The following is a 24,262-nucleotide window of genomic DNA, read 5'->3' as shown; positions in this document are numbered from 1 at the left end:
ATTAACCTAAATCCACTCCCAAAATGTCTATTAATTACGAAGAAAAATCTATGGTGATTTTTTTTTTCTTCTCTAGGATTTCCAGATCTAGTTTGAGGCAGATGTATAAATAACCATCCTTAGTTTCCTAGGTTTGCTGCAACAAATTAGCACAAACTTGGCGGCTATAAAAAAAAAAAAGAAAGAAATGTATTCTCTCACAGTTCTGGAGGTTTAAAGCCAGAAATCAGGAGGTCAACAGGGTCATGCTCCCTCCCAAGTCTCAGGGCAGGGGGGGCAGGGGGATCTTTACAGCTTTTGGTGGCTCCAGGAGTTTCTCAGCTTGTGGTCAATTCAATCTCTGATTCCATCTTCACAGAGTCTCCCTTTCTCCCTGTGTGTTTCTCCTCTATGTGTCCTATAAGGACACTTGAATCAGATTTAAAGCCATTCGTGTAATCCATAATGATCTCATCTCAAGATTCCTAATTATGTCTGCAAAGAGCCTTTTTCAAAATAAGGTGGCATTCAGAGGTTCAGGGGGCTGCTGCTGCTGCTGCTGCTAAGTCACTTCGGTCGTGTCCGACTCTGTGTGACCCCATAGACGGCAGCCCACCAGGCTCCCCCGTCCCTGGGATTCTCCAGGCAAGAACACTGGAGTGGGTTGCCATTTCTTTCTCCAATGCATGAAAGTGAAAAGTGGAAGTGAAGTCGCTCAGTCATGTCCGACTCCTAGCGATCCCATGGACTGCAGCCTACCAGGCTCCTCCATCCATGGGATTTTCCAGGCAAGAGTACTGGAGGGGGTTAGGGTGTGGATATACCTTTGGTGGGGGGGTCAACATTCAACTCATTATACTAGCCATAGCACGATTTGCATCGGAAATAGAGGATGAATGGAGTACTCTAGGAGGGAGAAATGTGGAAGCCTCATAGGAAATATGACATTAGATGAATATTGAAGGTTGAACTGGAGTTTGCTAGCCTGGGACAGGTGTCATGATGTGAGAGGTAGGGGAATGCCATGTCTACGGAGATAGTCCAGACAACAACAGGGCCTATTTAGGGAATGGTAAGAAGGTCAGTGTCCCTAAAAGGGGGCTGAGGGGTTGAATAAGGGCTAAAGGAAATCATAGCATATGAGTCTAAGATAGGTTATAAAGGAGCTGATAACCATAAGAGAAGAACATTCCTTAGTTATTCTAGTTACAAAGTTTCTAAAGACAAGGTCAGATTCATACTTTAGAAGACTGTTTCAACAGGGTTAGGATTTGAGGAAAAGGAAGCAGGGAGATTAACAGATTATATTCAACAAAATCCTACTCAGCCATGAGACAAGCCCAGAGAATGAGAACTAAGAGCTGTTTTGTAGGTAACACAGCATGTGAAGAACAACTGGGCAGGATGAGAGGCCAAGACTTCAGTTGATACCATTATGCAAAGCAGGGACTTTGGGGGAAGAGGGTGCTTTTATGCAGGGTGTATGAGTTAATTTTTGGAAATATTTCACTTTGTTTTACTTTATAGTTCAAGTTCCAAATTTGGTATTTCAAAATATTTTGCTCTTGAGCAGTAAAGGGCTCTGAAGAAAGGAACAAGGTTTTGGGGAAATCTTCAAAATTACCTTTAGCATTTCCCACATGGGTCTCTCCCAGTCAGTTCCTGTTACAAATGACAAGCTTCAACAGACCACATGGCCCCAGAAACATAAAAGGAATGCGGGAATCACCAAAGTATTAAGAAGCTTTACTGCTTCATAGGAGCAAGAAACTATTTTTCCTCTTAGAGGGGAGAGAAAAAGTCTGAAAATAATGCTACAAAGTAGCAGCAGCCTAATCTTTTAAATAGACTGAAAAAGAATTAGAGCCTAAGTTTTCACCACAGTGGAGGTCTTCAAACCCATGGAGCCTTGCATTATTGACTTTTATTTTTATCCTCGTAGAGCTGGTGCAATGAAAGAAGTCTACGTTCCAACATAAAAAATAAACATGCTATCACTGTGACAGGGACTGATTCAATATGGGAACATGGACTGCAGAGGCATTCTGGCTTACTTCAAAAGACTTTCAATAACTGCCAAGAGAGTTTATTTGGATAGTTTCAGTTTCGTGTGTTTAATCAACTAAAAACTCAATCCAGAACTGAGAGTGTGACACAGCATGTGTTCCAAAGAGGGTGTGCATGTGTTCATATTTGTGGGGGCATGAGTGTGCTTGTGTGTGTGGATGTTTGAGCATGAGCAAGGGTGTTGTCTGTGTTATAGAACTATATTGTTTTATATCGCTCTTCTCTTTAATAGGGCCCATACTTAGAATCTTTGCAGCTGTGATCATATCAAGCCTGAATTTCCATGATTTTTATAACACTTCATCATGCTCCTAGACCCTACAATACCATGTTGCAAAGAGATTCTATAAATACACATAAGACTAGAGGGTAGAAAAGCAAAACTGTTTTCCCTCTCCTCAGGCTTCATTCAACAAGATGGCACACGCTTTTAATGACCACCATGTTCTATTGGTTGGTTTCAATGTATTAGTGTGTACTAATGAATGTATATTTTGTCATTTAGTTAAATAAAAGTGAAATAATGTGTCCTTAAAGGATTTTATTTCTTAGATTTTTCTGTTGATAGGCCCATCTCTCAGCATAGCCATTTGTAAATGGACATTAATAACAATGTGATAACTACCACTTCCTATACCTCTGACTTTTTGAAGTGGGGAGCAAGGAAGTCAAACACCACCTAATCCAGTGTTTATATAAGTTACTCAGAGTATTTGATTATATATATATAATAGATTTACAGGCTATAGCCCTGCTGAATAGCGATGTTTAAGACTGGCTAGGACGCAATAAGCTTCTTTAAGATCCAGTACATTTGGAAAACAACCATCTAGCCCAAACCCTTGTTTTTCAGAAATGAACACTGAGACAAAGGAAAATTACTAACCCAGTAAAGGACAACCCAGTTAGGCCTAGAACCCATGTTTCTTTCTCCTAAATCATCTCCTCGGCTCCACCAACTTCTGAGGCACAAAATACACACAGAAATTCTGATTTGGCTTTATCAACACAAATAAGTATAGATATTACTACACTCAGTGAGTGTAGTGTAAATGAGTGTAGATGTCTAGTATGCCACTGTGAATTTCATCCCAATTCAAATATACATTTCAGCATACAGCTTAGTGGTTCTACTGAACACAGTGTTAATGATGCCAGAGTTGTATTTATCCCTTTAGAAACATGTTCAAAAACAGAAAATGTAGGATTTTATGCATGCTGCTGAAACAGGAGGGAGGGGACAGGGGACAACCTTTGAAAGAATGACATAGCCCGAGGATACAACATAAACCAATTAGAATCAAATGGGTCTAAGATGGCAGACATGTCAACTTCAACTAGACCTTGATCCTCAGTATATGATCATTGGAATATATCAGCAAGCTAAATGACACACCCAGAGGCGCCAAGACATTTCCAAGGCTGACCAAAGACCACAAGGTGGGCAGTGGCCCAATCCCTGGAAATCTCCACCCCTCCTCAAAATGCTTGGAATAATCCTCCTACTCATTAGTGTATGAAATTACCTGGCCCATAAAAACTAACCAATCACATTTTGAGCAGACACTCTTGTCTATGAAGTGTGTTTCTCCCAAGACAGCTCTTGCCTTCTGAGATGACCCATATACTCTGTCTGTGGAATGTGTTTCTAACTAATCACTTTGTCTCCCACTGAATACTTCCTCTGATGAGACATCAAGAACCAGAACTTCATTAGGTCTTGAAACTAGGTCTGTGATCTCAGTTGGAAAACTGTGGGATTTGGTTGAGTTCAAGTCCTGGCCACATGGGTTCAATTCCCAAACTGGGTTTTAACCAGGTTTGAGCCCCCAGGCTATGGGTTCAAGTCTCAGTCTGAGCTGAATGGTTTCACTGCCTCTAACCATCATTCCACCCAGCTATTTTGCAAAAGTTTGCTGTGATCAAAAAGGGGATCAGGTTGAGAGTGTGGGTGACTCAGCACCACCATTCACACTGGAGGGTCTTAACTGAGTTGATGGTAATTCCTCAGTAGCAACATTTTGGCAGAAGAAGAAAAACGTTTTAAAATCAGTGTCATTTGGTATGAACTGTTCTTCGCAAAAGGACAAGACTTGTCCCCTGTATCTAAATAATTTAAAATGTGAGTTGAGAAACAAAGACTGAAACAGAAACATGAAATTACAGCTCAGACTGTGTGCACAGACTTGTTTTGAAAAAGGGGCTATAATACTATGTTCCCTCTCAAACCTCATTCCACATCCACTTAGATAAGTTATTAGTTGCTCAGTCATGTCCGACTCTTTGCGACCCCATGGACTGTAGCCCACCAGGCTCCTTTGTCCATGGGATTTTCCAGGCAAGAATACTGGAGTGGGTTGCCATTTCCTTCTCCAGGGGAACTTTCTGACCCAGGAATTGAACCAGGGTTTCCTGCAGAAGAAGTTACTGCGTGAGTTGTTTAAGGAAACATTCTGGGTACTTACCTGACACTGACAGTCCTGACAGTCACTTTTATATTATACTAACATTAGCCCTCTGAATGATATGCATTCTTTCCTGAAGGAAGCGACTCAGTAAATATATTTGTAGTTAATTATCTTTCCAATACAATTTCTCTAAAACCATGAGAAGGGCTTCTCTGGTGGCTCAGACAATAAAGAACCTGCTTGCCAATGCAGGAGACTTGGGTTCAGTCTCTGGGTTGGGAAGATCCTCTGGAGGAGGAAATGGTAACCCACTCCAGTAATCTTGCCTGGGAAATCCCATGGACAGAGGAGCCTGGTGGGCTACAGTTCATGGGATCACAAAAGACTCAGACACAACTTGAACAACAACAACAATGGTTGATAGCTACTGTATTTTCCTTTGGTGGGAAACATAGGCAAGACTTGCATCTTCTTGCAAATTTTGTGAATCTGTACACACACTACACATATTACACACACTACACATATTTTTCACATTTCCGTTTTCCCAGGCATTGTGATCAAGAGCAACTGACAGATATGGTCCCACTGGAAGCCAAGTGCTCATCTGCCCAGTCATGAACATCTCCAGTATCAATAGTGTGGGAAGTTACTGAGCTATTAGATAGTCACCATTCCCTAGCTTGCCACTGTCTTTGGGTAGTCCAGAATGTCAATTTCACTTCTGAGTTTATTAGATCTGGCAAATGAATTATTAAGAGAGATAGCAAGATACGGATGGATCTACATTAAATTTGGTCACTTTCATTCTGTCATCAGAATATTAGCAAATGGTATTAGTATGCCATTCATCAGTGCAGCGACCACTCCCTAACTTCCACCTCACCTGGAACACTTAGGGAATGATTTAACAAATCTTACGATGTGTCAGGAGTCTAAGATAAATAATTTGCTTGCATTAATCTCATTTGATCCTTCCAATTGTCCTATGATACAGGTTAAAATTTACTCATTTTCCAGGGAATATTAAGGCTCAGAGAGGACACACAATTTTCCCAAGTGCATGTGACTATCAAATATAAAGTCTGGTATTTGAACACTTCCAAATAGAAAACCTAATATTTGAACACTTTTGATGTGATTCCAAAGCCAATGCTTGAAACCACTTGACTCCTTTTTCCCAAAGAAGAGCTACAGAACTAGAAATAATTGGATGCATCAACCCAAATGAATAAGTACTCAGAATTTGGTAACTCCACCTTCTCTTTCTCTTCATTCTCTAGGTACAAGATATTTTAATAAATAAATCTTGACATTCTATTCAATTCTGGACTTTGCATTTGGAGAATAGGCCAATTAAGTCTAGGCTGGAATTTAAGTCATGTTAAGATTGTTCATTTCCAAGGCACACCATTCAATATCACAGTAATCCAAGTCTATGCCCCAACCAGTAATGCTGAAGAAGCTGAAGTTGAATGGTTCTATGAAGACCTACAAGACCTTTTAGAAACTAACACCCAAAAAAGATGTCCTTTCCATTATAGGGTACTGGAATGCAAAAGTAGGAAGTCAAGAAACACCTGGAGTGACAGGCAAATTTGGCCTTGGAATACAGAATGAAGCAGGGCAAAGACTAATAGAGTTTTGCCAAGAAAATGCACTGGTCATAGCAAACACCCTCTTCCAACAACACAAGAGAAGACTCTACACATGGACATCACCAGATGGTCAACACCGAAATCAGATTGATTATATTCTTTGCAGCCAAAGATGGAGAAGCTCTATACAGTCAACAAAAACAAGACCAGGAGCTGACTGTGGCTCAGATCATGAACTCCTTATTACCAAATTCAGACTTAAATTGAAGAAAGTAGGGATAACCACTAGACCATTCAGGTATGACCTAAATCAAATCCCTTATGATTATACAGTGGAAGTGAGAAATAGATTTAAGGGCCTAGATCTGATAGATGGAGTGCCTGATGAACTATGGAATGAGGTTCATGACATTGTACAGGAGACAGGGATCAAGACCATCCCCATGGAAAAGAAATGCAAAAAAGCAAAATGGCTGTCTGGGGAGGCCTTACAAATAGCTGTGAAAAGAAGAGAAGCGAAAAGCAAAGGAGCAAAGGAAAGATAAGCATCTGAATGCAGAGTTCCAAAGAATAGCAAGGAGAGATAAGAAAGCCTTCCTCAGTGATCAATGCAAAGAAAGAGAGGAAAACAACAGAACGGGAAAGACTAGAGATCTCTTCAAGAAAATTAGAGATACCAAGGGAATATTTCATGCAAACATGGGCTCGATAAAGGACAGAAATGGTATGGATCTAAAAGAAGCAGAAGATATAAAGAGAGGTGGCAAGAATACACAGAAACACTGTACAAAAAAGATCTTCACGAGCCAGATAATCACGATGGTGTGATCACTCATCTAGAGCCAGACATCCTGGAATGTGAAGTCAAGTGGGCCTTAGGAAGCATCACTACGAACAAAGCTAGTGGAGGTGATGGAATTCCAGTTGAGCTATTTCAAATCCTGAAAGATGATGCTGTGAAAATGCTGCACTCAATATGCCAGCAAATTTGGAAAACTCAGCAGTGGCCACAGGGCTGGAAAAGGTCAGTTTTCATTCCAATCCCAAAGAAAGGCAATGCCAAAGAATGCTCAAACTACCACACAATTGCACTCATCTCACACGCTAGTAAAGTAATGCTCAAAATTCTCCAAGCCAGGCTTCAGCAACACGTGAACCGTGAACTTCCTGATGTTCAAGCTGGTTTTAGAAAAGGCAGAGGGACCAGAGATCAAATTGCCAACATCCGCTGGATCATGGAAAAAGCAAGAGAGTTCCAGAAAACCATCTATTTCTGTTTTATTGACTATGCCAAAGCCTTTGACTGTGTGGATCACAATAAACTGTGGAAAATTCTGAAAGAGATGGGAATACCAGACCAGCTGACCTGCCTCTTGAGAAATCTGTATGCAGGTCAGGAAGCAACAGTTAGAACTGGACATGGAACAACAGACTGGTTCCAAATAGGAAAAGGAGTACGTCAAGGCTGTATATTATCACCCTGATTATTTAACTTATATGCAGAGAAGGCAATGGCACCCCACTCCAGTACTCTTGCCTGGAAATGCCCATGGATGGAGGAACCTGGTAGGCTGCAGTCTATAGGGTCGCTCAGAGTCGGACACGACTGAGCGACTTCACTTTCACTTTTCACTTTCATGCATTGGAGAAGGAAATGGCAACCCACTCCAGTGTTCTTGCCTGGAGAATCCCAGGGACGGGGGAGCCTGGTGGGCTGCTGTCTCAGGGGTCGCACAGAGTCGGGCACAACTGAAGCAACTTAGCAGCAGAGTACATCATGAGAAACGCCTGACTGGAAGAAACAAAAGCTGGAATCAAGATTGCTGGGAGAAATATCAATAACCTCAGATATGCAGATGACACCACCCTTATGGCAGAAAGTGAAGAGGAACTCAAAAGCCTCTTGATGAAAGTGAAAGTGGAGAGTGAAAAACTTGGCTTAAGCTCAACATTCAGAAAACGAAGATCATGGCATCCGGTCCCATCACTTCATGGGAAATAGATGGGGAAACAGTGGAAACAGTGTCAGACTTTATTTTGGGGGGCTCCAAAATCACTGCAGATGGTGACTGCAGCCATGAAATTAAAAGACGCTTACTTCTTGCAAGGAAAGTTATGACCAACCTAGATAGCATATTCAAAAGCAGAGACATTACTTTGCCAACAAAGGTTCATCTAGTCAAGGCTATGGTTTTTCCTGTGGTCATGTATGGATGTGAGAGTTGGACTGTGAAGAAGGCTGAGCACCGAAGAATTGATGCTTTTGAACTGTGGTGTTGGAGGAGATCTTGAGAGTCCCTTGGACTGCAAGGAGATCCAACCAGTCCATTCTAAAGGAGATCAGTCCTGGGTGTTCTTTGGAAGGAATGATGCTAGAGCTGAAACTCCAGTACTTTGGCCACCTCATGCGAAGAGATGACTCATTGGAAAAGACTCTGATGCTGGGAGGGATTGGGGGCAGGAGGAGAAGGGGCCGACAGAGGATGAGATGGCTGGATGGCATCACTGACTCGATGGATGTGAGTCTGAGTGAACTCCGGGAGTTGGTGATGGACAGGGAGGCCTGGCGTGCTGCAATTCATGGGTTCATGAAGAGTCGGACACGACTGAGCGACTGTACTGAACTGAAGATATTCAAGTCATTTTTAATTTAAAGCAAATTCAAACAATCTAATGACACCCTAAAATGATATATCCAGTATAGTTTCTCCACAAAAGCTCTATGGATGGTACTGAACACATGACCATTTACATGTTCAATCAGTTAAAACAATTTTCTATAGTCAGAGGTAGTAAAATGAAAGCTATGACATGTTTATCCCATAAAGCTATCCCAGATACAAGTTCTACCTTTTGACAGACTGTCAAGGAGTTAACCATTAAAGTAATGTATCTGGCACCACAATATCTGGCTTTTTAAAAATTCTTTTCAATAAAAACCTAACAACATTGCACTTGAGCTTTCAATTGCTTTTCTTTTTGAATGTCTCTGAACAGACACACATTTGAGTCACAGAATGCACTTAAGTTTAATGTTCCCAAAACCACAGACAAAATATTGTGCTATTTAAATAAGTATTTTAATAGAAAGCATGGACAACAGTAAGAAACACAGAAAAATCTAGTGACTTCCTAATATATCTATAAACTGTCAGTGGTTTTAGGAAAATGTAAAAACAATACACAAAGAGAACCCCCAAATGAAGTCCCAAATGTTCTTTAATCAAATATAATTAGAAGGCACACTTAAAACTGAGAATACTATTTCTATATGAAAGACCTATGACCAAAGCAATGTTAAAGCCATTTCCAAACAGTAATGAAACAAAAATCTGTGGAGATGAATAATGTAATTGACATTATCAATACTGAACAGAGTAATAGTCTGAATGTTAACTCTGAGAAAGATTTCAAAATGATATGAAACTAAACGACAATATATATCCTACAAGGAATAAATGAGCGCAACAGAAGCGAGTTCTATTTATAATTCATAAAGATATGTTTCAATACATTTTGCCTTCAGTTTCCACAGAATAAAAAATTATATACGTTCTCCTTCGCCCCCACAGAAAACGATCCCATTCTTTCCACTGGACTTGCAATTCACAATTTTCCGTTCCAACATATCACCTCTCCTACCATATCCAGATCAAGGGTATTGAAAATGTAAACCAGTCCTCTTAGTAACATACATAAGGAGTCTTTCTTTAAAAAATTAATAAAAAAATAAGTAACCTTTTTTCATATTGGGAGCTAAAGCACTATAAGAAAGGTATTCCAGTTGATGGCAGAAAGCCATAACAAGGAAACAAACTGTATGTAAGCACGGGTCCACAGCCTTTGTAGCTCTGAAATAACTTATACAAAGAGCTCGTATATAAATTTGGCTCACCTCAGCAATGCTTTTTCTTTAAATTACACAGAAATCTGAAATGCATTGGGTGTATGTAAGGGCAACCTGTGGCCCTGAGTAAAAATGTGTATTTAAGAGGGGAAATGTGGAAGTAATTATTACCTTGATGTATTTCCCAGAATGCACAGAATCTATCCAGCATGTCTCGCCTGGGCATTGAGGGTTTTGCAGAACACCCATGACTCTAAAAATCCAGCATTTGGCATCACGCAATCTGGGAGCTAATGATAAACCACTTTGCCCAGGCATTGTTGCTTTGGAGCCGGAACAAGTCAGTTTGCTGAGATGGACTGAAAAAAATATCTCAAATGGATGAGTCACCCTATTGCTGGCTTCGACTACCTTCGGGTTGGAAATGAACAAATCAGTGTCACAGGCACTTTAGAGAAATAAACAGGAACTTTTGTTTCCTTCCACTTGGAGACCAAAAAACAAGACAAAGGAAGGAGCGCTAAGTAACTGCAAAAGAAATCTAGTTGGATTTTGTGATTACTATTGGGTCTTTAAATCTTGCTCATGACTAAGCCAACATTCATATTTCCTGCTAACCAGACTTAAAAGGAAACTCTAGTCAGTATTAAGAAGAGCCCATATACCCAAGAGTGGGGCATACGTGTAAGTGGTGGGTTCCAATGGGCTAGCTACAATACAGACATATATATATGCTTTGCAAAGTAACCCGAAGTAGGGGGAGTGGGAATCCAAGTCAGAGACCCTGAGGAAATGTCCAATGTAAAACACTGATGCAAATATAGGAAAATCTCTAACTCAGAGGTGTAGAGACAGAAATACAAATTGGGCTCTGGGAGAAAAGCTATATGGAAATAAAAAGGTCATAGACAACATGGAATGACCCTATGCTTTCAGCACACACCAATGTGTATTGTGGGTTTATATTACAGGACTATAAGTGTGTGACCCGTGGATACACTAAGCCAACCAAACAGTACAGAATCAAAAGAACTAAAAATTTACATTTGCCTTGGCTTCTGTAACAGCAGATAATAACCATGGCCTCTTCACAGCAAAGTTCTAAGATCCATTCTACTATTTCCCATTCCTCTATGATCATACCTCACAGATTCTCTAAGTGAATTTAAGAATAATGGATACAAACAAAATCCTAAGCTTAAGAAGTAGACTGATTTGGACTTTCCATTCTGTACAGATCCTTGAAAGATTACATTTACTAGAAGGAAGCAAGGTTTGATTGAGTCTAGAAAAGCACATATTAATTTTCTGCTGAGAACAAATATAAAGGCCTTCTCAGATAAAGGAGAAACAGTATGTGTAAACAAATGACTGCCCAAGGAACTGGAGCAATTTATTATGGATGAACCGCAGATTATTTGTGAGGCAGTGGCAGGAGGCCAGCTTAGAAATGTTCAGGCTTCAGCCAGATTATAAAGGAGCTAGCTAACCAGTGTTAAGGTATTTGAGCTTTACCTTTCAGGCAATGATGAGCAATTGAGAGAGCGCGTTGCAGGGGTGGGATGGAACACAGGGGTCACATCATTAAAAGTACTTGTCACAAATCTCACTCTGGCAACAAGATCAAATACAGTGTGCAAGTGGGCAAAACGAGGTATAGAAAACCAGTTAGAAAAAGGTTATTCCAACAGATCAGCAAAAAAATAAAAATAAAAATTATGGAATAAACAGCGACAGTAGAAGAGAAGATGGATTCACGAATATTCAGGACAAAGTGTGGCAGTACTTACGGAGATGGAACTTCAAGGGGAGTGATATCTTCTGGTCAGAGGTTTTGGAATACAGTAGGAAAGGCAGATTTGTCAAGAGGGAGATAAACAGATAGGTTTAGTTTTTTAAATGATGTGGTTGTAAAACATCTGGGCGGATTTGCCTGGGATCAGAATCAATTGTTGCTTTCAGAAATTCTGTTATTCAGTTGGCTTTGTGTTACAAGTGACACAACTCCAACTCAAACTAGTTCAAAATAAACCAAATAAAAATATGTATTGGCTTTTCCAAGAGGCACAACTAGATTCAGGGATCTAAACACCATCCTGAGGACTCTCTCTCTCTCATCTCTCCTTCTGTTTGACTTCAATTTCAGAGGCTTTTTTCATGAGGCACCAAGATGACTACAGACAGCCCTAATCCAACATGCTCTGGATTCCTGAGAAAAAGAACATACTCTTCCCAACATCTGTCAGCACTTCTGGACTCTGAATAGCCCCGTTTGCCACCAGTCATGTTGCCAGGGCAGGAGACACTCAGATTGTCCAATCCTAAATCATGGCCCCAGGACCCAGAAACCAGATCCTGGGTAAGGCCCCTGGAGTGACCATGCCCCAAGAACCACATGGGGTGCAGAAGGGTGCATCTCTGCTGGAAGAAGGGTCCTCAGTGGCAAGTTTTGGTCCTACTGAAATGCAATCTACCCATAAGAATGTGATGAGATATGAGATACTATACCTTTAAAGATCTGAAAGTTTTGATACCAAACACTGTTATCATAAGTAACACTGTAACTGTCACACAATGACTATAAGGCAATTAGTTTTTCTGGCAGATGTGGTTGAATTACTAGACACTGGAGAAAAGCAATGAAGAGGACATTAAAGTGCATGAAGAAGATCTCTCTCTTCTGAGCAAGTCCTGCCTTCAAAGGCTCCAGGGCTAGGTCTCATGCTATAGGGGAATCAACACATTTCTCAAATACCAAAATACAATTTTTTTTCTTTCTGATCTTTTAAGGAAGGTTTTCCAAAGTTCAATAACTAATTGCACCAATAACATTATTTGGGAGGAATGTATGGGACACCTCCCGCCCCTCCGCCTCACACATACACACGCAGGATGTGTGTCTTGAGAGTGAGTCACGCGAGTGGAGAAAAATCACGGTTTCTTCCCTGGGAGTCAGGGAATGGAGCTGCTTCTATTTAAGCCGGTTGACTCAAATCACTGCAAGTAGGTGTTGAGTCAGACTGGATGCTCCAAACAACACCATCCCTCCCTATCCTGGGGTAATACAGCTTTGGGAAGTGCTTAGAACTGCCAGGAAATTCTGAGCTAGAAAAGTTAGAGACTGGGAGGAGATCTTGCCATCCTGGCACTGGGGGAGCTTTACCAGGTCAGAACTGCTTTAGGCTGGGGTAATTCCAGTGACTGCCTGGGCATCCTGGGTACTGGACCGGCTTCTGCCTTGCCCTGTGTCAACAGATCCGGGTGGCTACTGGGGTTTACAGGGATTGATGCAGCCTGGGAGATCAACACCTCTTGCACTTCAGCTGCGGGGAAAGTGCAAAAGCAGGTTCTAAGGGCCTTAGTGGGAACCTGGAATGATCATGACTATAGCCCGATATATGTGTATGTTCTCAGTCACTCAGTCATATCCCAATCTTTGTGAATCCATGGACTATGTAGCCCGCCAGGCTTCTCTGTCCATGGGATTCTCCAGGCAAGAACACTGGAGTGGGTTACCACTTCCTTCTCCAGGGGATCTTCCCAATCCAGGGATCAAACCCTTGTCTCCTGTATCTCCTGCACTGGCAGGTGGATTCTTTACCACTGAGCCACCAGGGAAGCCCCATAGTCTGATACATAACTTTAAAATTCTCAGACATGCCTAGTGCAAGCCTCAGGCCCTGCAAACATTAGGGGCAGTCCTGCCTTTAGCTTTACTAACGCAAAGGTTTTCATAGTTTAATAAATAATAAATTTAAGGTGAATCTAATTTTGATCCTGGTGCAAAGACAAGTGGTTCCCAAAAGAAGGTTTACTGATTCTAAAAGAATAAAATATTTCCAACTTACTGGATTTGCCTTGTAAGATGGTTTGCCCTTTCTATTCATATAGGGTGATTAACCACAGGGGACATTAACAAAGTGGTTTTTATATTCTGTTTGATTTTACTTACTTAATGAGTATTTCAAAAGTTTGTGCTTGTGCTGTTATTTTTCAATATTTATTTTGGTATTTTTATGGTATGAAATGGAGAAGGAAATGGCAACCCACTCCAGTATTCTTGCCTAGAGAATCCCGTGGACAGAGCCTGGTGAGCTGCTGTCCATAGGGTCGCACAGAGTCGGACATGACTAAAGCGACTTAGCATGCATGCATGCATTGGAGAAGGAAATGGCAACCCACTTCAGTATTCTTGCCTGGAGAACCCCAGGGACAGAGGAGCCTGGTGGGCTGCCGTCTGTGGGTTCGCACAGAGTCAGACATGACTGAAGTGACTTAGCAGCAGCAGCATGGTATGAAATGGGTTTAAGGATTTAGGTGAAATCTCTATCATTCCACCTGTAAGAAAAAAATGGATTGACCTATGAGTGCTCATGGAATAAGAACAAAGTAAATTCTAGTTCCAGTCACCTTTTTAGCCACCTGTTACAGTACTTTTTCTAAGTGGTCACTTGCCTGCTGCCCATTAGCCAGGCTGTGGCCTAGCTACAGAGCAGCTAGCAGCTTCGCCTCCTCGGGAAGCCCATTTCCTGACATGTTCCCTTTGGTTGCAGGATTCTAGACTGTCTTCAAAGGCCTTGGCCCTGGGCTTCGTCAGAGCTTGAAAATGGGAAGGAGCAATAAATACACAGGATATGTCAATTTACAATGTTACTTTAAAAAGTATCCCCAGATACAGTAAATGGATTTGGTGCTAGGCTAATGGATAATGGAATAATTTTACAAATAAAATATGAAAGAGGAATAGGTTGCTTTGAGAGAATGTGTTTTGACAGGTAGTTTCCAACATGGCAGAGTGTGTTAAAGATTTTAAAGCTATTTGAGTCCTGTTGATGTTTTCGGTTTTCGTTAACCTCAAAAACAGATGTCTGAAAAGTCTTATTGTGCTTTCCTCCAAATGTGTAGAGGAAGAGTGTGTGCAGAGCACAGATTACCTCAGCCCTATCCTGTGAGTCTGCCTTCAGTTGTGTTCTTTATAGTCTGTGTGGTACATAAACTTTTTATAGAAGGTGGGAGGAGACAGTAGCTAAAGTGAAATAAGTGTCTTACCATGAGAACTTTTATTACAACTTCCTCTGTGATTGAGCAGAATCCAAAAGGGATAGAAAACCTTTTGCCACAGAAAGCTTTTGAAGCTTTTCTGACCAATAAAAAGGTTTAATTTTGATAACCACTGGGTTAAAAAAAAAAAAAGGCTTTCCGGTAACCAGTCCACACATCTAAGTGCTGTAAAATCAAATTTGGGTTCGGATTAAACTGTATTCTTATTAGCTTTGTGTCCTCAAAGGAAAGAGAGCATCATCCATAGATTAGAGAATAAAGTCCAAACCAGTAGGGATATTCTGAGGAAGAAGTAACTACAGCACAGAGCCTGACATGTAGTACGTAATCAATACCAGTCATATGTATGTACATCTGACCATGATTTCTCATTTTCAAATATCAGTGCTAATAAATCATAGTACTTGGCATCTGACACATGCACCCACTTTTAAAAGGCAGGGGTTCATCTGTAAGATTACTGGAATGCAAACAAAATTAATGAATTATAATTTTATACCATGGAATTGACTATATTTTAATTAATATATATATTGAAAGAAATGGCTATAATATAGCATTTTCCCATTTCATTAAAACTTTCTTAATATTATCTTAATAGAAATATACATAGTGAATAAATTAAAATCTTCAGTTTCATTCCAGTTATTTTGGAATTAAGATATTGCTTTTCTCCAACTGCTTTATTACATATTATTAAACTTTCACTTCTAACCACTTAGATTTTCCTCAGATCTCATTTAGTAAATGAATTTTAACATGTTCCAAAATAAATGAGTTTATTATCCTTTCTTGTCTCTTACCTCAAAAGAGCTATGGCTTTTGATTTTGCTATTCCTGTTAACAGTACCATTTTTTTTTCACGTCACAGAAGCTTGAATCCCCCTCCTCCCTTTAACTTATCTGAACTGCTGCTTTTGTGCCACGTACTTTATACACATTTTATATATATGCACACATACGTATATATGCATGATAGCTAGCATATATATGTAGAGCCAGCATATGTGTGTATACACATAAATAAGCTAGCTCTCATGTGGCTAACTCTCCATATATGTGCTAGCTATCCTGTGTATGTGGGAGATGGGTATCCGAAACTAGTATTTGTTCAGTGGTTACTATACAAGAAACACAGAATCTGTGTTACACATTACAGGAGTATTTATGCCTTTATTCGAATCTTCCAATGGCTCTAGGAAATAGATACAATTACTTATATTTTACGGATAACGAAAGCTTTTCTGGAACTTATTTGAGTTCAAACAAATAGGAAAGGAAAAAGCTGGTGTTTCAAATTGTGATCAGTCTGTTTCCAGAATCTGAAGCGTCACCACCTATGTTTTCTCATTATCTATGCTGTCTCTTTATTACAGTGCCACTCATGTCCTCAAATACTTATTAACCTCTATTACATCCCCCTCCACATGTTTCTCTACTGTGCTTCATCCCTCCATGCAATTTACATCTCACCACAATTCATTTTCCTGAAACATGACTCCAATCTTATCATTCTTCCACTTAAAAATTGCTAATAGTCTCTTATTGCTAATTTCCTCTGTTACCTTTCTTTCATTACTGTCTTAATCAGAGCTGTCCAGAGAAACTGACCCTATAAGCTGTGTATATATATATAGGAAGACATTTATTTTAAGGAAATAGCCCATGCAATTGTGAAGTCCAGCAAGTCCAACTATCTGCATGGTGGACTGAAAGGCTGAACACCAAGCCATGAGCTGATTGTACGGTTAAGTCTGAAAGGCTATGAGGCTGAAGACTCAGGACAGGCTGTTTGCTGAAGAATTCCCTCTTGCCAGGGGAGGTTAGCCCTTGTTTTAGTTCAGGCCTTCAACTGGATGACAGTCACTCACCCGATGGAAGGCAATCTGCTTCTCTCAGAATCAACTGATTTAGATGTAACTTTTATCCAGAGTAATTTTTGACCAAATATTTAAGCACACTGGCCTAGTCAAGTTGATACATAAAGTTAACCATCATGATTGCTATTACTATACAAGTTTTTCCTCATTCAGAAAAATTGGGCATTTGTGGGTCCCCAAAACCAACCCAGATAATCACAATGCTGTGATAGATCATGTAGAGCCACACATCCTGGAATGTGAAGTCAAGTGGGCCTTAGGAAGCATCACTACGAACAAAGCTAGTGGAGGTGATGGAATTCCAGTTGAGCTATTTCAAATCCTGAAAGGTGATGCTGTGAAAGTGCTGCACTCAATATGCCAGCAAATTTGGAAAACTCAGCAGTGGCCACAGGACTTGAAAAGGTCAGTTTTCATTCCAATCCCAAAGAAAGGCAATGCCAAAGAATGCTCAAACTACTGCACAATTCCACTCATCTCACACGTTAGTGAAGTAATGCTCAAAATTCTCCAAACCAGGCTTCAGCAATATGTGAACTGTGAACTTCCTGATGTTCAAGCTGGTTTTAGAAAAGGCAGAGGAACCAGAGATCAAATTGCCAACATCTGCTGGATCATAGAAAAAGCAAGAGTTCCAGGAAAAGATCTATTTCTGCTTCATTGACTATGCCAAAGCCTTTGACTATGTGGATCACAATAAACAGTGGAAAATTCTGAAAGAGATGGGAATACCAGACTACCTGACCTGCCTCTTGAGAAATCTCTATGCAGGTCAGGAAGTAACAGTTAGAACTGGACATGGAACAACAGACTGGTTCCAAATAGGAAAAGGAGTCCATCAAGGCTGTATATTGTCACCCTGCTTATTTAACTTATATGCAGAGTACATCATAAGAAACGCTGGGCTGGAAGAAGCACATGCTGGAATCAACATTGCGGGGAGAAATATCAATAACCTCAGATATGCAGATGACACCACCCTAATGGCAGAAAGTGAAGAAGAACTAAAGAGCCTCTTGATGAAAGTGAAAGAGGAGAGTGAAAAAGTTGGCTTAAAGCTCAACATTCAGGAAACTAAGATCATGGCATCCGGTCCCATCACTTCATGGTAAATAGATGGGGAAACAGTGGCTGACTTTATTTTTTTGGGCTCCAAAATCACTGCAGATGGTGACTGCAGCCATGAAATTAAAAGACACTTACTTCTTGCAAGGAAAGTTATGACCAACCTAGACAGCATACTAAAAAGCAGAGACATTACTTTGTCAACAAAGGTCCGTCTAGTCAAGGCTATGGTTTTTCCAGTCGTCATGTATGGGTGTGAGAGTTGGACTATAAAGCTGAGCACCAAAGAACTGATGCTTTAGAACTGCAGTGTTGGAGAAGACTCTTGAGAGTCTCTTGGACAGCAGGGAGATCCAACCAGTGCATCCTAAAGGAAATCAATCCTCAGTATTCATTGGAAGGACATCATGATGTTGAAGCTGAAACTCTAATACTTTGGCCACCTGATGTGAAGAGCTGACTCATTTGAAAAGACCCTGATGCTGGGAAAGATTGAAGGCAGGAGGAGAAGGGGATGACAGAGGATGAGATGGTTGGATGGCATCACCAACTCAATGGACGTGAGTTTGGGTAAACTCTGGGAGTTGGTGATGGACAGCAAGGCTTGGCGTGCTGCGGTCCATGGGGTCGCAAAGAGTCAGACATGACTGAGTGACTGAACTGAACTGAAAAACCAACTCATTCTTCTCCATCTTCTTCTTTTCATGGTGCTATTCCAGTTTAATAGCTCATTCCTGCCTTTTGCCTCAATATTTAGTAAAAGACGTGAATGAGTAAGAAAAAAATGAAAAGCACCCCTCCAAAATCAAAGTGAGTACCGCCTGAAGTCATAAGGCTTCAACAATGTTAACCCACAAGAGGGAGGGAATATATATATATACTTATAGCTGATTCACGTTGTTGTCCAGTAGAAACTTAAATACAACAGTGTAAAGCAATTATACTCCTATTTAAAAATGTTATCCCAGTCACTTATTAATACCATTAATAACTGAATGGTATTAAAAGTTCTTTCGCCCCTAGTGACTAACTTGAAGTCACTTGCTGCTTCTATGCCTAATGATCTTGGCCATGCCACTTGGAGGTAGAGAAACATTATATTTATAATGTATACTGTAAGGTACACATACACAGTCAACACAGATCTCCCAGTTTTCCCACTAGAGTTTACAAAATCCTCTTTTATGGCCATCATTAAAAAATCTACAAATAATTAATGCTAGAGAAGGTGTGAAGAAAAGCAAACCCTCCTACCAGGTTGGTGGGAATGTAAATTGATGCAGTTACCATGGAAAACAGTATGCTGCTGCTGCTGCTGCGTCACTTCAGTCGTGTCTGACTCTGTGCGACCCCATAGACGGCAGCCCACCAGGCTCCCCTGTCCCTGGGATTCTCCAGGCAAGAACACTGGAGTGGGTTGCCATTTCCTTCTCCAATGCACGGAAGTGAAAAGTTAAAGTGAAGTCATGTCCGACTCTTAGCAACCCCATGGACTGCAGCCTACCAGGCTCCTCTGTCCATGGGATTTTCCAGGCAAGAGTACTGGAGTGGGTTGCCACTGCCTTCTCCAGAAAAACAGTATGGAAGTTCTTTAATAAACTAAAAGTACAGTTGTCATATGATTCAACAATATCACTCCCAGGCACATATGCCAAGAAAACTCTAATTTGAAAAGATATATGCACCCCAATGTTCATAGCAGCACTATTGACAGTAGCCAAGACATGGAAGCAACCTAAATATCCACTGACAAATAAATGGATAAAGAAGATGTGGGACATATGTTCAGTGAAATATTAGTCATAAAAATAGAATGAAATGATACCATTTGCCACAACATAGATGGAACTAGAGATCATACTAAGCCAAAGAAAGACAAATATCATATGATACTGCTTATATGCAGAAACTTAAAAATTATAAAAATATACTTAATTTGTAAAACAAATACTCACAGACTTTGAAAACAAATTTATGGCTATCAAAGGGGAAACTTGAGGAGAGGAATAAATTAAGATCTTGAAATTCACACATACACACTATTATATAGAATATGGATAAATAGCAAGATTCTGGCTTAAAGCTCAACATTAAGAAAATTAAGATCGTGGCATCCAGTCCCATCACTTCATGGCAAATAGATGGGGAAACAGTGGCTGACTTATTTTTAGGGGGCTCCAAAAATCACTGCAGATGATAACTGCAGCCATGAAATTAAAAGACGCTTACTCCTTGGAAGGAAAGTTATGACCAACCTAGACAGCATATTAAAAAGCAGAGACATTACTTTGCCAACAAATTCCGTTTAGTCAAGGCTATGGTTTTTCCAGTGGTCATGTATGGATGTGAGAGTTGGACTGTGAAGAAAGCTGAGCGCTGAAGAATTGATGCTTTTGAACTGCGGTGTTGGAGAAGACTCTTGAGAGTCCCTTGGACTGCAAGGAGATCCAACCAGTCCATCCTAAAGGGGATCAGTCCTGGGTGTTCATTGGAAGAAGTGATGTTGAAGCTGAAACTCCAATACTTTGGCCACCTGATGCGAAGAGCTGACTCACTGGAAAGGACCCTGATGCTGAGAAAGATTGAGGGTAGGAGGAGAAGGGGACGACAGAGGATGAGATGGTTGGATGGTATCACCACCTCAATGGACATGAGTTTGGGTAAACTCTGGGAGTTGTTGATGGACAGGGCGGCCTGGCGTGCTGCAGTTCATGGGGTCGCAAGGAGTCGGACATGACTGAGTGACTGAACTGAACTGATGGTATACCACAGAAAATTATATTCAATATCTTAAAGTAAATTATAAAAGAAAAATAATATTAAAAAGAATATATATAATACACATATACTATATACCAGAAACTAACACATTGTAAAACTGTAATCCATAAATAAATAAGTCTCTTTTCCTTTCTCTGATAAAGTCCCTGAGATCCCAAGCAGATGATTTACATCTCAAAAACACAAGAAAAGAAATACCAATTCCTTTCAGAAAGCTCATTTCCTCTCATGGCATATACAGAAATCAGTCTTAGAAAGTCAAGATTCCCATCTTGGTCATTTTTCAGGGATTTTCTTTTTTCCATTTCTAAATCACCAATTCAGTTTAACAAATAACAGTAATAGACAATAGTACATATCATTCCCTCCCATTCCCACACCTTACTTTCTGAGGAACATGATCAGCATTCAAGCTTCACCTGGTCTGTGAGCTCAGCACCAGCGGTCCTAATATAAAAAGCAGCAACCAGACCACACCTGTGGCCACTTTTTCCCACTGTAATGGCGGCCACATCTCTGCAACAGCCTGAGGGTGTCTGAGTCCTCTGTACTCTCTGGGTGGTCTCCTTTCATCAAGGACAGCTATCATCGGGCCCACATCAGTAGGTGGTCGCCCTCAGGTCCCTCACCCCCTCCACACACACAACCTTCAAGCCCCAGGTGTTAGTGCAGGGCCCCCACAACTTCCCTTTCCTGAACGTCTCCAGCGCTCACAGCAGCTTCCTTGGTCTCCTGGCTGTGCGGTCAATTGTTGGGCTGCATCCCACAGGCCTGCGAGCCCAGTCCCTGCCCAGCTTTGAGACCAAAGAAACAGCCTGGAGTCGGTGACAGAGAGGTCAAACTTACACGTCTGAAGCAAGGTCCTGGAGGGACACCTCACAGTGCGCGGCAGAGGCCTGTGGGCAGGACCCAGCAGCAGGCGTCGGTCCCGCCGGGAGGGGGAAGGTACCACTTGTAGGGGGAATTGCTATCTGGTTGGCTCCTTGGTTACCAGGAAACTAGTGGAGGCCCGCCGCCCCTCACCGCCCCTTAAATAGGCTATCAGGTGGAGATGCTCTGATCTAAAGGTCAGAACAGTCATTAGCTAGGGCTGAGGCAAGTATGTAGGAAGGTCAGTAGGTGAGTAGGGTGTAGGCTAAGTGGGTACTGGTAGAAGAAGGGACTGGCAGAGAGCAAGAGAACAGCCATCTTGGGTGGCCAGCTCATACCTACCCATGTACAGGGTCTGCCTTCTTGATCCATTTTTCATGGTATGCCTTAAACATAAGACAATTGCCAAGATTTGCTAAAATCTGTTTAGAAAAATAGAAAAGAAATAGAGAGGAAAGCTAAAAGAAACTAAAAGAAAAAAAATAAGAATTTGGATGAGACAGAGACAGTGTGGGCAATAAACTTTAAAAATTTTGAAACTGGGAATTCCCTGGTGGTCCAGTGGTTAGGAGCTTCCACTGTAGGAAGGCACAGATTGATCCCTAGTTGGGGAACCAGGTTCCCACAAAAAAACAAAACCAAAAAAACACTGAAACTTTTCAACTGAAGGGTAATGGTTTCAAATCATGTTTGTCTAACTTCTTTCATGAGATATCCCTAATGGTGGAACAAGATGGTCTAGGATGGTTACAGTGAAAACTTCTGTATCTTTAAATGTTATAATCATATCAGGACTTAACCCCACACCCAATCTATGTCACAGTCACAGAATCTAGCAGAGATAATTCGCTCTGGTGTACATCCTAAATGATAAATGCACTCACATATACACTGAACACAGTCATAAATGTTATATCTGTCAGGGTCCTTTAACTATAACACTGATTTTACGAGAGTGGAAGTTAAGAGGCTTACATAGTTTGTGGGGGCTTCTCAGGTGGTGCTAGTGGTAAAGAACCTGCCTGCCACAGCAGGAGATACAGGAGACTTAGGTTCAATCCCTGGGTCGGGAAGATGCCCTAGAAGAGAACATGGCAACTCATTCCGTATTCTTGCCTGGATAATGCTATGGACAGAGGAGCCTGGTGGGCTATAGTTCAAAGAATCCGACACAACTGAAGCGACTTAGCATGTTCACACATTGTCTGTGATCATTTGTGAGCCACCAGATCTAGGTTACCTGACAACCAAGTTGCTATAGGTTTTAGTATACTGAAAAAGTTCTCAGATAATCACAGCCTTGTGCTTGATTTTTCCCTCCTGAGAATTTAGCTAGCTGTTTTCCTACACCAGGAGAATACTGTGAGGAAAGTAATAACTAAAGCACTTTGAATCCTTCTTAATAAATGAATATGACTTAGAACACAGAAGTGCAAGTATTAACACAAAGACTCGGTGAGGTATTATTTAAAGTCAGCTGTAACTACTATATGAAAAGTGATTCCACGTGTTAACGTTCAATAAGTATAGAGAAAAGTCTTTTGAGTCTCACTCAAAATGTCCTTAAGTGCAGTGGTCCCCAAGCTTTTTGGCACCAGGAACTGGTTTTGCAGAAGACAATTTTTCTGTGGGCCAGTGTGAGGAGGGGTGGGCGATGGTTTCAGGATGATTTAAACCCATTTCCTTTATTGTGCACTTTATTTCTGTTATTATTACATGAGCTCACCTCAGATCGCCAGGCGTTAGATCTTGGAAGTTGGGGACCCCTGTTTATATGTGTTTCAACTGTTTTTGATGACGTTTAGATCCAAATGAAAAAAAAAAAAGTGTAGATTTAGGTGTACAATCTACATATGATTAATTACATGAAACAATCAGTGAAGAAATGACAATTTCCAAATACCATGAGAATTAAGGTTTAAAATGTTTCGGAAATTATTTTAATTTTCACAAAATATATTGGTCATTTCAATTTTAAATTTCATTATTTAAGCATAATTGAATGGATTACTTTATATTTTCACAAAATAGGCATTTGAAAATGCCTTATTAAATGACCATCACTTAAACATTAGAAACTCTTACAGCTTCATAGGACCTTTTTTTTTTTTTTTTTTTGGCCTCTCAAGGTTTTAAAGCATTTTCATAAGAAACATGATTTGGGGCACCTGAGTTCTATCTTTGCCAACAAACCTACAGTTCACAATAAGATCCTGGAAAAAAAAAAAAGTATCATTTCCCCTCACTTCGGCATGTTACAAACAAGAAATAAATTTCCTGCAGTTCTTCCTATAATTGTTTACTTTTGTTCTCATATTAAAAAAAAAAAAAAAACTTACATGACAGTGTAGTGTGGGGACAAGAGGGCTGGAAGAGAAAGCACACCAGAGGTATTTATTATACAAACAACAACTTTCTGGAAATCTGCTTCTTCCTCTGGACTCTAAAGTGGTAAAGAATGGAGAACCACTGCTCAGTGGAACTGTCTGCAAAGATGAGTAGGTAATACTCTGCTGTGTGCCATTCAGCAGCTACCAGCCACCCAGGTGGGGCTATTCAAGAACTCAAAATGTAGCTACTTTTACAAAAGGTTACATTTTTCTCATTTCATTTAATTTTCTTTAATTTAAATTTTAAAAAGCCCCATGTGGCTAGTGACAATTGTGGACAGTGCATGACGACAATCTATAGAGCCTCCTAATTCAA

Source organism: Bos indicus, chromosome 4 (genome assembly GCF_029378745.1).
Source record: "Bos indicus isolate NIAB-ARS_2022 breed Sahiwal x Tharparkar chromosome 4, NIAB-ARS_B.indTharparkar_mat_pri_1.0, whole genome shotgun sequence".
Classification (NCBI taxonomy): Eukaryota; Metazoa; Chordata; class Mammalia; order Artiodactyla; family Bovidae; genus Bos; species Bos indicus.
The sequence above is the reverse complement of the archived record's forward strand: the minus strand, read 5'-3'. Positions refer to the sequence as shown.